This window comes from Astyanax mexicanus, chromosome 4 (assembly GCF_023375975.1).
Source record: "Astyanax mexicanus isolate ESR-SI-001 chromosome 4, AstMex3_surface, whole genome shotgun sequence".
Classification (NCBI taxonomy): Eukaryota; Metazoa; Chordata; class Actinopteri; order Characiformes; family Acestrorhamphidae; genus Astyanax; species Astyanax mexicanus.
The window spans coordinates 8,794,679-8,810,000 of record NC_064411.1 but is presented as its reverse complement, the minus strand read 5'-3'; the positions used below and the strand labels follow the sequence as shown (position 1 = coordinate 8,810,000).

The 15,322-nt window shown below is 35.8% G+C and overlaps 2 protein-coding genes across 3 annotated transcripts in view; both read right to left on the bottom strand.

The window, feature by feature from the left end:
• Positions 1–10,382, bottom strand: part of LOC111196357 (zinc finger protein 271-like) — a 460,288-nt gene extending 449,906 nt beyond the window's left edge. The window contains exon 1 of the mRNA XM_049477917.1: positions 10,364–10,382. The gene's annotated coding sequence lies outside the window, so the exon portion shown is untranslated. The remainder of the gene's footprint in view (positions 1–10,363) is intronic.
• The window catches only part of LOC125801498 (zinc finger protein 239-like), a 154,288-nt gene that overhangs the window by 22,369 nt on the left and 116,597 nt on the right, over positions 1–15,322 (bottom strand). The gene's annotated exons all lie outside the window — the stretch shown is intronic.

The window sequence follows — 15,322 nt, the reverse complement described above, 5'->3', positions numbered from 1 at the left end:
ATTTAATAAAGGGATTATGGGGTTGGTTAGCAACACAAATACAAAATAAAAAGAAAAAAGAAAAAGGGGAAAATAATTAGCTTAATTTTGGGTATTGGACTATATCTTGGGGGCCCTAACCTAACAGGGACATATGTCTAACTCTATATTATATAAGCAAATCTAATAATGAAAATAATGAAGGTGTGTGGCAGTGTCGGAATCGTTTCCTATTGCAGAAATACTAAGCAATTTGGATTGGCCATTTTTACCATGCTTTGTCGAAACTCAGCAGTATATTTTTTCCCCATATGGTTCACTATTAATTACATTATATTATAATAATATTGTACAGAAGATGTATGCTAGAAATTCCAAAATATACTATGCCATGCAGTACTGCTGTGTAAGATGTCCTCAGAGCAGGACAAATAAACATGGTTTCTTGTTTGATTCTTAAATAATCAGTTCAATAAATAGAAAAATGCTACATAGTGAATAGTGAATGAGTTAATAAGTGAGCCATTCCAAACACTGCTTTTTCTATCAGGTGATTTAGTCAATTATCTTACTATTCGTTTCTTATTCAGACTGATCTCAGTTCGGTCCTAGCTGAATGAGACTTATATAAGACAGATGTAATATCTAATTTCTCTATGATCTCATGTATATCCGTCTATGCTAATATTTTGATTATCTTAAGAGCGATAGTAGATTTCAGAAAACAGTGAGGACAGACTTTATTTTTATTATTATTATTATTTTTTTTTTTTAAAGGAAACGCAGTGTTGCATCTATTTCAAGCTACACGGAATTGGGTATCTTTCTGATAAGGGGACATAATCAAATATATTAAAAAATTGAGCTTTCTATTTTGCTTTCAATATGCTTTACTTTCTGCAATGAAGAACTTGCTTTACTTTCTTTCTGTATAGTATTAAATTAGACTGGAAAGAGATCTGGAAAACAGCATAAATTTAGTTTTCATGCTTATACAATGCCACCTATGAAACAAATGCATAATTTTCTGGCTGTAGCATGAACAAAATCGGCTAAGCAATATAAAATTGTTTCATCTGCATAATGGTAAAGTTTGCTATCTGAGAAGCAGAGCCAGCACTATAATTTATGTATATATTAAATAAAACTGGACCAAAACTTAACCTTGTGGTACACCTTTAAGGTACAGATGCAAAATCTGAATAATTATTCATTGACATGCACTCTTTTGGGTCTATTCCGGAGCAGTGTCATCAAAGCAAATAATTTAAGCTAAATTAAGTGGGAGAGAAAAGGTGATAATGATGGTAATAAATGAAATATGTATACAATAATAACGAATAATAAACCATGGGTACTTGGTGCCTTGCACAGGCTTTCACGGTAAACACCAGAGTGTGAGTTTCTGACAGTATGACATACCTGGGTTTGCGCTCCCTAACTGTACCCTGCAGGAACACTACAGCACTGAATGTTGATAAAACTGTGCTGCTACGCTGTGTGTGGTTCAGTGTGATAGGCTGGTTAGCCAAAGACGGGTAAGATCCCAACGTACTACAACGGGACAACCTAAGGCAGGCACAGTCTCGATCTGACCACCACATGCATTTTAACAGAAAACGGAGAAAACATCGTGGAAGGGAAGCGCAGCCCAGGGGGAGAGTGAGTGGATGAATGAAGTGATGGGGTGTGTCTCGGTGGAGGCCTGTGCAGGGTAGACCAGCCCAGTGGACAGGGGAAAGACAACAGAGGGTGGAGCAATTTTGTGTTAAGTTTTCTGAAACAGAAATTCTGTTTCAGAAAAAGGGGGAGATGTAAATAGATCACCATTATTACCACCATTATTCGCCCAGCCATTATTTTTTACCTTTTTTCTTGACTTTTTAAACCTATTACCTTTTTCATCCCTCACCACTATTACTAAACATTTTTGACCAATCATTATTTTATAGACGTAGAGCATTTTTTTTTTTTTAAACTTTTAGCTTGTTTATCTTTTTAAAGTATGGTTTTAAAACAACCACTATGCGGATGAGCAATTACTTTCAGCAATATTGTAAAAGTTTTAGCTTTTAAGACAAACTCAATCCTAACTTTAAAATATGAAATGTAGACACAAAATTAACTTTCACTATTCAACATGTAAGCCATTTTTTGAACAAGAAAAACAATGTGTGAGGTTTGATAAATTGTTTAAGGAAATAGATGTATTGTTGATAATTGTGGAAAGCAATCTGCTTGGCATTGTATATGCATAAATACATATTGAACATATTGAAAAGTAAATGTAAAGCATTGTTCGGATATATTTGCTAAAATAACGTGGACAAAGCAAAGCATAACATCTGTGTTTATTAATATTGATAATATTATTGTCTGTAATGGAACGATTGATACAGAGAAAAATAATCATGTTCCACTTATCCCAATTCTTAAAGCACTAAATAAAATCAACTAAATATAGAAATCAAGTCTTTATAAAATCTTGGGAACTGAATAAAGTCAGAAATATTATTACTTAATACATAGCACACCGCAGAAAATTAAAGTGGCAGGTAAAATAATATAGCCACAAACAGTGATTCTAAAGTCCAAGCAAAAGTAACCCAAGAAAGCCCAGTACATCAATATGGAACCATTCCTGAGACAGAAGCCACATTATGTGTAGTTTGTGCTGAGTTTAAAACTTTGGGCCCTGATATTCTATCAATCAGTGTGGAGATGAATGGGAGAATAGAGCAGCTGATCATTAAAACTTTGCATGGAGCTATCTATATAAAAAACATGATTTAGATGTATTTCCAAGTGTTTGTTCCTTATTTATTATCTATAACGTATTACCAATACAATATGAGAAGATCTACAGGAAGCTTTCAGGGGTAGGTTTAAGAGCAGGTGTGTGTACAGCAGCAGTTTTGGGCTGTGAAGCAGTAAAATATGGTCTGTACGATGATACTGCAGAGTTGAGGTGTGTTTTGGTAGTGTTTGTGAGAGTGGAAGTGTTTGAGTTTGTGAGTGTACGCATGCACGAGAAATAGTGTGTGTCTAGTGGTAAACTGGGTGGTGAACATTAGTAGTGTTTGTAAGAGCTAATTTGGATATAACAGAGCCACAGGGAAGCAGTTACACTAAAAGGGAGAGGGATGTGAACAAAAGGAAGGTAAAAGCAAGTAATTAATGGTGATGATAATTAAATGTTGCAATTTAAAATTGAAAATTCCTAAAAGTTAGGGATTTAAAGAAATGACTAAATGTTACGGATTGAAAGCACTTTTGACAGTAAAACTCATGAGTGAATATAACTGAAAGACAACTGAAGAAGGTAAGAAAACAAAAATTGGGCTGAAATCTGTGCACAGACAAAATTTAAATATGAAATAATTAACTTTCAAGGGGAAATTAGTGCTCAAGTTAAGTGTGATAAATGTATTTTAACCATGTACTTTAACTTACAGGAAGGAGACACGGAGGACGCCTTAAAAGACTTCCAAAATGAATAGAGAACCTTAAACATGATTATAACGAATACAAAAGTCTTGTTTCAGATCTGTTTACACAGGGGGAGAAGGAGAACGTGGTGCAAAGGTGGACCAGTCCAGACACAGGGTGGGTGCTCCTCCGCCATTACGCACGAAAGGGGAACGAGCATGGCTGGATTGAGCCTTTCTGGGTGACGGAGAGAACAATGCACGCAGATCAACTGAAAGGCGAGTGTTCGACATGGTGCAACTGGAGCCAGTGTGCAGCCACCCAGCCCAGAGATCGCTCACAGAGCCAGAAGGAGAGGTGAGAACAGCAGCAGCAGCAGAAGGAGGGGTAGCACACTCACCCCGCAGCAGCAGAAGCAGGAAGGAGGGGCAGCAGAACCCCCGCAGCACGGGCCTGGCCTGGCCACAGCAGAGAAAAGATTTCTCAGAGCACAGCAGCAGACAGCACACAGCCTGGCTGTGACCAAGTAGAGGAATTGAGGGAGTGACTCATTCAGCAACGTTTCGATTGCGTCAAAGTACACTACATACAGAGACTCTTAACACATCTCATTAAAAAACACACATAGTCTTATCACACACCAACTCATACTTTTCATTCACTGATATTGCAGACATCAAGAGCCAGAATAAAGCTCTTCGTACGTGGGGCTGAGGTAGTCTACCTTCAGAACCGTGAAACAAGAAGAAAGAAGAAACGAACAACACGCATTGCAACTTTAACATTTACACATATAGGGTTATAAACTGTGATTTGCTAAATTAGGGGGGAACACATTATTTTTTCTTTACAGGTTGTACTGAACATTGCTTTCCTTTACAGGTGGCCGAAAGACTCTTGAAAAAACGAAATTGTAAAAAAAATATATACACTCTGTAACCTTAACACTTACACATATAGAGCTATAGATAACAAGTTTACTAAATAGTGGGAAACTTAGAGGGAAAACACATTTATGGTTTAAGAATGGCTTGGTACGGAAAAAGGGAGTGGGACAGGTCAAAGTACGGAAACTATAACGAACCAGCATTTCCTCTGGTTATTCCAATATGGCTCCAGATAATAGTAACAGTTGCCCTCATGGGTATAATGATAATAACACTGACCATTGTCTCAAAACAAGAACAACTAACAACGGTAGAGGGAACAATTGTAAACACATCAGCAACCGTACACCCGACAAACGCAACAACTACAGACCAGACCACACGGCTTAATAGAACCAAACGATCAACCATCAATCAGCCTAACTCAAAATGCATCAGGCGCTGGGGAGGTATAGAATTAGACTATTATTGGGGTGAGATGACCATATGGACAGTGAACTTATGCGACGTGGTTACTTGTGGTAAGCAGGGGTCCAAGGGGGAAGCAGTGTACTTGTGTTGGTCCCGTGATGATAATCTTAAGTGTAACCATAAGGGTGATTCTCACGAAGACCTTCACATTAACATAAAAAGTTTTTCACCTCATTGCAGCATTATTTTTTTTTCTTTTTTCTTTTTTCTCAAGTTGAGAAGCTAAAATAGAATGTGCATTTTACTATATTGTTTATTTTTTCATATTTTTTTTTAAATAGAATTTTATTATCATTTGAATCTTACATGATCCAGAATAATTCTCATTACCGTTACAGTAAATGACGAAGCTAGATCAACGGTTCAAAACATTTTTTGATGATTAATTTCATATTTCCACAACAAATCCCATCAACTTAACAGCACGGTCCTTGACACTTACTTTGATCTTTTTTATTTATTTATTTATAGTTAAGCAACTCTCATTAACGATACAACATTTGTAAAATATCTTTTATTTTTTTTTTTTAATTAATGGAAATTATTTTAGAATATGTTTGATCAAAAACTCATGTGGACAACAGGTGAGGGGTATACTATAGTAAAATGAAGAAAAGTTATGATAAGATGTGAAACATTTAAAACAATTAAACGGTAATGAGATGCTCTTAGCTAATTTCACAAATAACTTAAAATGCTAATATGCTAACAACCTATAACTTTGCCAGCTGTAAAAGCCTTATATTGTGATAATATTCATGAAATAATTTATTTTTATATTTTTAAAAGTAATGAGTATTAAACCATAACGGTAATGATAATACACAGTGTAACTGAGGACAGTTTTAGTAATATTAACACAGATTTCTCAAAGGGAGAGAATAGTGACCAACTGACCTTGTCTCCATTTTGAAGCTTGTCTCTGAAGTAATGCGTCATGGGATAGCTGATCAATTTAAAGGCACAGTGTAATTTTTTAGGGGGGTAAAATCATGAAACGGTAATGAGAATTTCCATATATTTTTTATTTAATTTATATAAAAATAATTTTACATGAACAATTGATCCATACAGTACTACCTATTTGCTTTACACACAATATCAGAGTTTTTGTGAATTGAGTACTGATTTAAAAAAAATTGTCATGGACATGTTCCCTGCAGCTTCATGAGAATCACCCATAACACCGACCAAGCAGCTTATAAAGCCAGACCTTGTAACAAGTGGGAACACGTAATTAGGTCGACACATGTCAATTGGGATCCAAGCGAACGCTGGGCGACTCGTGAGCGGGAGAAATGAAATAAACTTAACATACAAAGGGATAATGGTGCGATAAATAATCTGATAACCATTGCATTAGAGTGGCAATCCGATCCTAATGGGGCAAAAACTTAGGCATTTTTCATAGGGGTCGGGGTGGATGTAAATGGTAACGACCCTGTCGGATGGATCAAAGTTAGAGTTACAGATGAACCGACCATCGACACCGACGAGGCCACAAAAAACACAATAGACAATAATGGGGGGGATTGGCCTATACTGGAGTGTGAGGAAGAGCAAGAGGAACTGCTGTAAACCAACTAGTCTTGGGGATGACTTTAAGGTTATGATGTCACTTCCTCCTTTGATAGAGTTCGTCTCATTGGCCGCCTGGGGGGCAGAGGGGTCGTGGGAGAATTTTTCCTGTCAAAATTGGTTGGAAGGCTGCCTCGACAGGTTTTCGCTCTCACATTTTAGTAAAATGTTCATACACATGTTTTCAAGTGTTGAACATATGTAAATACATGATTTGGAGGAATTACGGTTTGTCGACGTATCTGTTTGATACGTCGAAAGGGGGAATTGTGGGAAATCTTACGAAGAAACCCTGTTTTAACTTGAGTATACTGACAAATATCTCACAATCATGATTACTTATCTTAGTATCTAAAATTACATAATCATCGTGTGAAACCTTGTATTTTATATGCATTTACCAATACTCACACTATATTTGATCATTTTATAACTCACAGTATATTCTAACCACCATATTCCTCACGTATATAGTGAAACATTGTTTTTAACGAGCATGTGACTAACACAGACCTTAGTCTGACAAATTAACCCACATGATACATAAGGCATTTACTAACACATAGGATCTATTATATGGCGGACTAACCACGCGCTGCTAACACAGTAACATATAACATATAGAACCCATTGTTGGGCACATACAGCTTACGCCTGAAGCATTTAATTTACTGCATGTTCCTGACTAACAATCAAGTGCACTTTGTACGAACTGAATTGATACAAAAGAGACTCGGGTACGAACAGTGCAGCCTTTCACTCTGTGTGTGCGTTGTTTTGCATCTCCCAAAGCGGGATGGGAGCACGCACATGGGGAGGACGACACTTTGTAATTATTAAAACAATACCACACTGTTTTTACCAGACTCGGTCCAGTCCTGAAGACAATGCCACACTGTCCGATTGGAGACAGTCAAGGTCAAACACTAGTGGTGTGATCAAACCTGGGAAACTTCAGTACTAACACGTGCATGCGATGATTTTAACAACGCCTCATCAACAGGCTTACGTCATTTTGAGTATAAACACGGAGTCAGATGAGAGGGGGGTCAGAACTCTTACTGAGATGGCTGTAACACTGTCTTATATGTATTGGTTCTCCTGAATATTCAGTTTGTAATAAATACTTGGTTGCTTTCAGCTTCACTCCACCTGTCTGACTCTCTCTATCAAACGAACACGCAGGGGAGTTGTACCCCGGACGAGAGGTGGGAGTAGCCCACCTTTCATTTTCTTTTCTACAACACTGGATTGGCGGATTCTCTTACGTGTGGACTCGTTTTGAAGGTAAGAGCATGGGGGATGCGCTGGTGGGGGTTGGAGGGGTGTGTGGTGTGTCCTGAGGTAACCCCAGGACGAACCCCGAGCAGATTTTAACTGTAAACACGCGCTCCGACGCGCTCTTTCAGCTCTAATTCAGGAACCGTACATCCTACAGTAAAACAGAGCACAGTTACGGAATCCGGAGAGACAGTCGGTTCGAATGGTGTATAACATGACCGCATCCGACCAAACATGGACGTACGAAAAACGGAAATATGAAAGATATGAATCATAACTTTATGAAACTAGGCATATTTCGCCATAAATGTTTATTTTCTGAAAGGAGATACTGCTAAATAGGCTAGATAACTGACAAGCAGAGATTCTAAGCTTTAAAATGGTATATTGGGTGTCTATATTGAGCCTATAATTGTTCATAACTATTCATAAACACAGCCAGATATGATTTTTCATAAATTTCTGGCCCGCCGGCGGGCCAGGGCATGTTAAGAGGTTAAACTGCTCTAATAAAGGTGTCTGATTTTCTCTAATAAATCTTCATCTTTGTATTTTCTGACTTGCAGTATATCTCCATCCTTTACTTTCTATATTAAACTATTTAGAATGTAGCCTGGCTGCCAGTCACACAGTGCAATTTGTTTATTATTTACAAGTTTTGTCAATAGTGGTCAATTATTTTTTATATTTAATTAGTTTTTCAATATTTCCGTTAGAATGAGATGTTCTGACCTGAAGCACAAAAAGCTAAAATTATAAGGACGTAGACAAAACATTTACAGTTTACATTAAATTGTAAAAGTTACCACAAATAATAATCAAAGACAAAGTTATCCAAATCAGTGCTTGACAAACCTGAGTTTTTACAGTTCTTGATAACAGTTCATTATTTTCCAACATATTATCTAACATTGATACACACTCTTTAAAATCCCTTAAATATATATTTTAAAAAAAAAGGAACATTGGATAAGCAATGTGAATGTTATTGTGCTTTTAAACCAGAAAAACTGCAGCTTCATCGAATAAAAAGAGCATTTTGGTTAAAAGCATACAGCAACTGAACTGAGGGGTACATTAATTTTGGAGGTAAATTAAGGTTCTTGCCACCTTTAGCTAACCTAGCCAATGCTATCTAGATAACTAAGCTAAGCTAGCAGGCAATTCCAAACAATAATATACTATTAGCAGCCTGAATGTCTTAAACACATTAAATTTGTGATGAGTTGTTGTTATATAGCCTAAATGGTAGGATAATGTACAAGCTGTCTGTAATGGTTAATCCTTTCCTTTATAGTTAACTTTAGCTGTTAGGTGTGGTATTGGTAACAACACTGGGGCTGTGACCGAAATGGCTCCCTATTTACTAGTTAGGGCACTATTGAGTATGTCAGCCATTTTTCTTTGAGTGTCCGAATCATAAGGGGGGATTCGAACGTGATTTTGAGGGCACTAAAACTCCCATAATGCATCATGATTTATAGTAAACTTCGCTGCTTACTAAGCGAGCTGAATGTGTCCCAAAATGCTTTGCGGGTCTCGCTACTAAGCAACAGACAGCCGAAGAAACGGAGCGGACAGCGAGCCTCCAGGGTTGCCAGATTGTTACAGTGGGATTCAGATAAAACCAATTTACAGGGTAAAACGTGTTTCAAATCCACAAAATTACTGAGAAAACCACCCAAACAGCTGATGTTCGTCATATTAACAATATTACAGGGTTTATTCCAACATAATCTTAACTACAATACCATAAATATCTTAAATATCACTGATTACAAAAAATGATATTTAAATGAGTTTATCTGCATATTTGTATTATGTGTTTTGTGCCTTGTATCATTGGACACACGAAACAAAAACATAAAAACAGTATATAAAAACAACCTTGCAAGCAATGAAAGAAAGAAATAACTTACTCACATATAATAACGAACATAAACACAACTTCAAATTTCCATCATCAGGACTAAAAGCTCCGACTCTGCAGGGTTAGATATCTAACTACAACACTGATGAGTACCCTTTCCATCAGCAGGACTAAAAGCTCTGTCTCTGCAGGGTTAGATATCTAACTATAACACCGCCTAGTTTCCAAACTCTTTATACTTGGTAGTTTTGTTCACCTGTCAAATCACAGCGTTTCCTCCAAACAATTTCAGACACAATTCGACATTTGGCATGAAACCACCCAATCTGGCAACAGTGCGAGCCGGTGTACGCTGCTATTTTTAAGGTTTTCTTCATGTAGTTCAGTAACGTGAGGATCATCTTTTAAACAGCGTAAATATAACTAACAGATAAATAACTTAATGATCAGCTCAGAGCTTCACTAACTTTAATTCAGAGCTCAGCTCGTGTGTTTATGGAGTTTTAAACACTGTTCAGCCCCTCTCTCACCTGTGTGTGTTTTTGCGACCGGTGCTGGCGCATGATAATGATGAGTTAGTGTCCGAATTCACTCCCGTTTTACCACTAATTAGTGAACTTATTAGTATCTCCCTACATAGCGCAACACTAATGAGGGAGTAGGGAGCCATTTCGGTCACAGCCTGGGTCATTTTACAAGCTAATGTTGCTAATGCTAATGCTCCTGCCTCAGTGCTGAAAAAAACTGTAAATCTAAGTTACTGTAAATAAACAGAAGCGCTTTAAACACCCAAATAAACAATTTTCAGCTGAGAAACCTTTCAGCGCTCGCTCACCCGAGAGAGAGAGAGAGAGAATCTTCTCTATACCTTCTGAGGTTCAGCTGATTCTAGCCCCCTCCCCCGCTACATCACATTATACCACATCACCGCTAGAGGGAGCCCGCGAGGGAGTCCTCAATGCATGGAGCTGAATGGAGCTAAACAGCTAAAACTCTCATTTAAAACACTGTAGAACTACTTCTCTGGAGTTTTCCTTTAATTTTACAAAGTAGAACAAAGTATTTCACTAAAATAGGAAAGAAAACGTACCTCCATATTTCCATTTTCTGAAACTAATGTTTTTTATCCAGTACATTTACTAGCATTACTGCTACTGATGCTGGAGTTTCACCCAGAGCTTGTTTTAAATGATTAAAACTGCAGATTGAAAGCTTTATTAATTATCTCTGCAGTGCTGAAACAGCTGATGTTATTCTGTGTTGAGAAAATAAGTACAATTTTCAGTATAAAAAAAGAATCAAACATTTGTTTATTTTAATTATTATTTACATGAACATGGCTAAATAATAGTTTATAAATGTTTGATACTTTTTATAATGAAAATTGTATATATATTTGTATACATTTCAGAGAGTCTGGTGTCTCTGGCGGTTTGAGAAACTAGTAGCAGATTCTGAATGGGTGCTTCTTGTTCCTGTACAACTAGACACGCCCACAGATGTCTCACTGTGTAGCTGAAAAACCTACAATTCTTTACAATATTTGTGTAGCAAATTCAACATGTAAATGTAATTACATAAGTAATAACAATAGGCTTTCAGTTACTAGAATGTTACATTTCCAGAAGGTGGATATGATTATTGAGTTTTTATAAAATATGTTAAATGTTTTAGGTTTGATTTCTGATTTTCTAACATGAATTTTAATCTTTAATTCATAATGCACTGCAAAAACAAAAAAAGAAAAAAAAAACATAAAAACGGTTGTTGTCTGCAGCAAAACTTGCCAAAATATTACCAAAATTCAAGAAAATTATCATATTTAATTTAACAATAATTTCCTGTAAATATTTTTCTGTACTTTTACAGTGAAAGTATAGCAATTTACATGTTTTTTTCTGTTAGTAAACATTCCAAAAATTAAAAAATAAATTAAATACTGCATTAATACATTTTAAGTCTATTATTTAAAGGTTGCATTTAAATAATAGTGTAATTAAGTTACTTGATAGAATTATCCAAGCAATATACAGCAAAGGTTAAATTACATCACTAAAATAAAATAAAGTAATTTTACTGAAATTTAAATTTTGTAATTTCTCAATAGGCAGATTTATTCTAGAAATTTGTGTATTACAACGTACAGCTTTTTTATGTAAAAAAAATAATTTTACTGTCTTTTATAGCTTGTCATGCAGTGATGCATTCCCCAAGAAGATGCAGAAAAATAAACAGCACAATCTTTTCAGAAAGCTCTTTATTAAGCTTTTTTTTAGTAAGTAAAAAAATGTCACCATACATACATTCATAGCTATTTAAAACCAAGGGAACATCATAAAAATGACTTGGTTTTAAAACCAGTTCACACATAAAATCAAGACTATTGCCATCACATTTCCTTTTAAAACGTGATTTCCCCTTCCCCATGTATTCCTTTAAGCTCCATTGAAAAATAAAATAAATAAAACAATGTAAAATAAAATACATGATAAACACATCTTTTAACAACACACATTTACTTTGATAAAAAACATAAATTCTTAAAATGACCATAGGTTTTGTATTTTATTTTTTTGCAACATTGTCGTTGTTTTGTGTGTGTATTTGCTTGTTTTATGGAAATAAAAGATGGCTCGATCTGGACCTGAAAGAAAACTTGTTGTTGGACTAAAATCAGAACACAATAAAAGCAATAGTAAAATTACAGCTTTTATAATTACATTTTTTCCTTCCATCATCAACTGTCTTAGTGCCCAAAACCCAAACGTTGCCTAACTTTCCCTATCGTCTCAGTCCAGTTACCCCCTCCACCACCTTCTCTGTCAAATTTTACTCCTAAAATCTTTATATCAGTTTCTTTAAAATTTAAATCCAGGTCAGTCTGTATGTTCCTCACGGTCCAAAGAGCTGGGCCTCGGACTTGCTCCTATTGAGCTTAGCGCCCGAGACCCTTCCAAATCAGTCAGTCATATCCAATGCCCTTTGCACTGCTGTCATGTCAGAACATAAATGCGTAATGTCATCCATAAAAAGCGAACAAGTCGGCATCAGTCTGCCTGGCAAGTCTAGTCCTTTAATCCATTTATCCTTTCTCTAGATCTGCACCAGCGGCTCTCTACATGCCACGTACAGAAGCAGAGATAAAGAGCACCCTTGGCGGATGCCAGAGCGTACACTGATCGCTTTTCTGAGGTGCCCGTTTACACAAAACTTTGCTGCTGATGTCACTGTATAGCAGCCCCACCCACTGGGAACCCCATGTTTTGCAGTACCTGAAACAGGTACTCGTGCGAGACCCGATTGAAAGCTTTTGTAAAGTTTAAATTTAGAACTATCAGCCGAATGTTTCTGTCTCTCGCAAAACAGATGGCGTCTCGTACCAACACTAGGCTGTCCGTGATCTTCCTTCCGGGCACGGAGCAGGCTTGATCCGGGTGAATCACCTCCTCTAAAACCACCGACATTCGATTCGTCTGGATAAAATCTTGCTAAAAAGTTTACAATCAAAATTTAAAAGTCTGATAGGTCTCCAATTCTTCAAGTCTGTCTTGTCTCCTTTTTTGTATAGTAAGGTAACTATCCCTCACCTGAAGCTGTCTGGGAGTCGGTCCAATTATTCAAATTCATTAAAAAGAGTCAGTATGTCAGTAGTAAAATGTAAAATAAAATTCCTCAGGGAGTTCATCCTTTCCCAGGCATCTTTCCTTTTTTAAAACCTTTAAGAAATTTTAAAGCATCAACTCCTGTAAAATCCACTATTAAAACTTCCTGACTATTTATTGTTTCATCTACAATTAAAAAAAAATCTATTGTTTCTTTCCTGGTTGTTTTTTCATTTCATTTTTCTGTATTAATTCTCTCCCTCCCGTTTGTTATTATTATTATTTTGTCTCCACAGCCCCCCCCGCTAAGGTTTTCTTAAATTTTGAACAGTGTTAACTTTTTTTCAGTACAAAATTGTTTGAATATCCATGGTGACCATCACAACGTGAAGCATTGATTATTTAATACAAGGAGTAAGTGCTTCTCTTTAGGGTAGTCAAAATGGTACTGTTGATCAATTAAGTGAAAGCTTTTTCAGCAATCAAAGATTATTATTCAATTTTAAATTAAATATGAAATACATGATTTCATTATAATATCATATACCAATAGAACTAAGCATATTAGGAATAATTTGTTAACATAGGGTTTCTTGGTGTAAAACACTCTTACATATTGAAATAATCCTGAAGATTTTTTAGTTCTAATGGATCTTTGTGTTGAATAACGTGTTTAAGTGACTCAAGCAACCAGAGGTGTTTGTCTTAAATTTCTAAACAGAACCAGATATAATCTGGCCCAAATAGTCTCAACATCAGTAACTTCTTACTTAACTGTAAACAAAAACATTTCAAAATTGGCTAATATTTTGTAGTAGAATGAGAATGCTTGCTGAACTCATTTTGGAAAAGTTTTAAAAATATTCACCATCCTATATACAAATCAATTCTTAAAGAAATCATTTTTATTTTACAGTTTAGTTTAAACTGATATTTGCATGTGAATTTTCAAATTCTTTTACAAGTGTGAAGTACCCTTCTATACAGAAATCAGGATGGTCCATTGTGATGTCAGAGATAGATTTTAAAAAAAGTATCTACTGGAATCAATGTCACAATTGGTGCTCTAACAACAGCACTGACCTTTCCATAGTAATTATTATGTGCTATTTGTTGGGGTAGTTTTAAGTGACACAAGCAACCAGAGGTGTTTGTCTTATATTTCTACACAGAACCTGATATAATCTGGCCCAAATAGTCTAAACATCAGTAACTTCTTCCTTTAATATGTAAAAAAAAATGTGTCAAATTGGCGAATATTTTGTAGCAGAATGAGAATGCCTGCTGGACTTATTTTGGAAAAGTTTAAAGTTGAAAAAAAAGTTTAAAGTTTTTACCATCCCATTAACAAATAAACTCAAACAAATCATATTTATTTTACAAATAATTAGTTTAAAACTGAAATTTGCATATTAATTTTTAAATGCTTTTACAAGTGTGAAGTACCCTTCTATACAGAAATCAGGATTGTGATGTCAGAGAGTGATTTTATAGGCAGTAGGTGTGAATGACCTCAATTTATGGAAAGTTTTCAGAATACATAAATAGAAAGACTTTAGACAAGGTGAACAACAAACAAGATCTGCTGCAGTACGATCTCCTTTTCAAGAACCTGCAGGACATCAAGAAGGTAAATGCAAAGAAAATATAACCATAAACACATATGAGAACTCCCTAACCAAAGGTCTTAGACAGTCATAAAATGTGTCATTTATTCCGCCTAGTCGCCCTAATTAAACTAATAGTAGTTTGAATAAAATAACTTACCCTATGGTTAGGAACTTATGTGGTTTTTTTTTTGGTACTTAAAGAAGACCTGTAAGTCACACGTTGACCAAAGTACTGTTAGGTTGTTCAGGTCGACTAGGTGGACCAAATGATGAAATTCTTTCTAACGTAACTCTAATGGTTAGGTAGTTAGGGAATATATTCACATACGTGTCTTTGTTCACCAAAGTGATTTGTTGCAAATCACTTGCATCCTAGCACTTGTGCGACCCTAAAACGCTATTTCTGTTATTTAATAGAAGTTGCGCTAGCCATATCATATGATGCCACATTAACATCAAATTCAGAAAACACATTCAGAAAAATCTGTATTAAATTTAGAAAATATCTTATATCTATGAGAACACTTCTGACATTACTTTAAACACACCTTCTCTTTTTCAATGCGTTTTCTTTATTGTTATGTACGGAGCCCCGGAGGGGCCGTGGATAAAAAA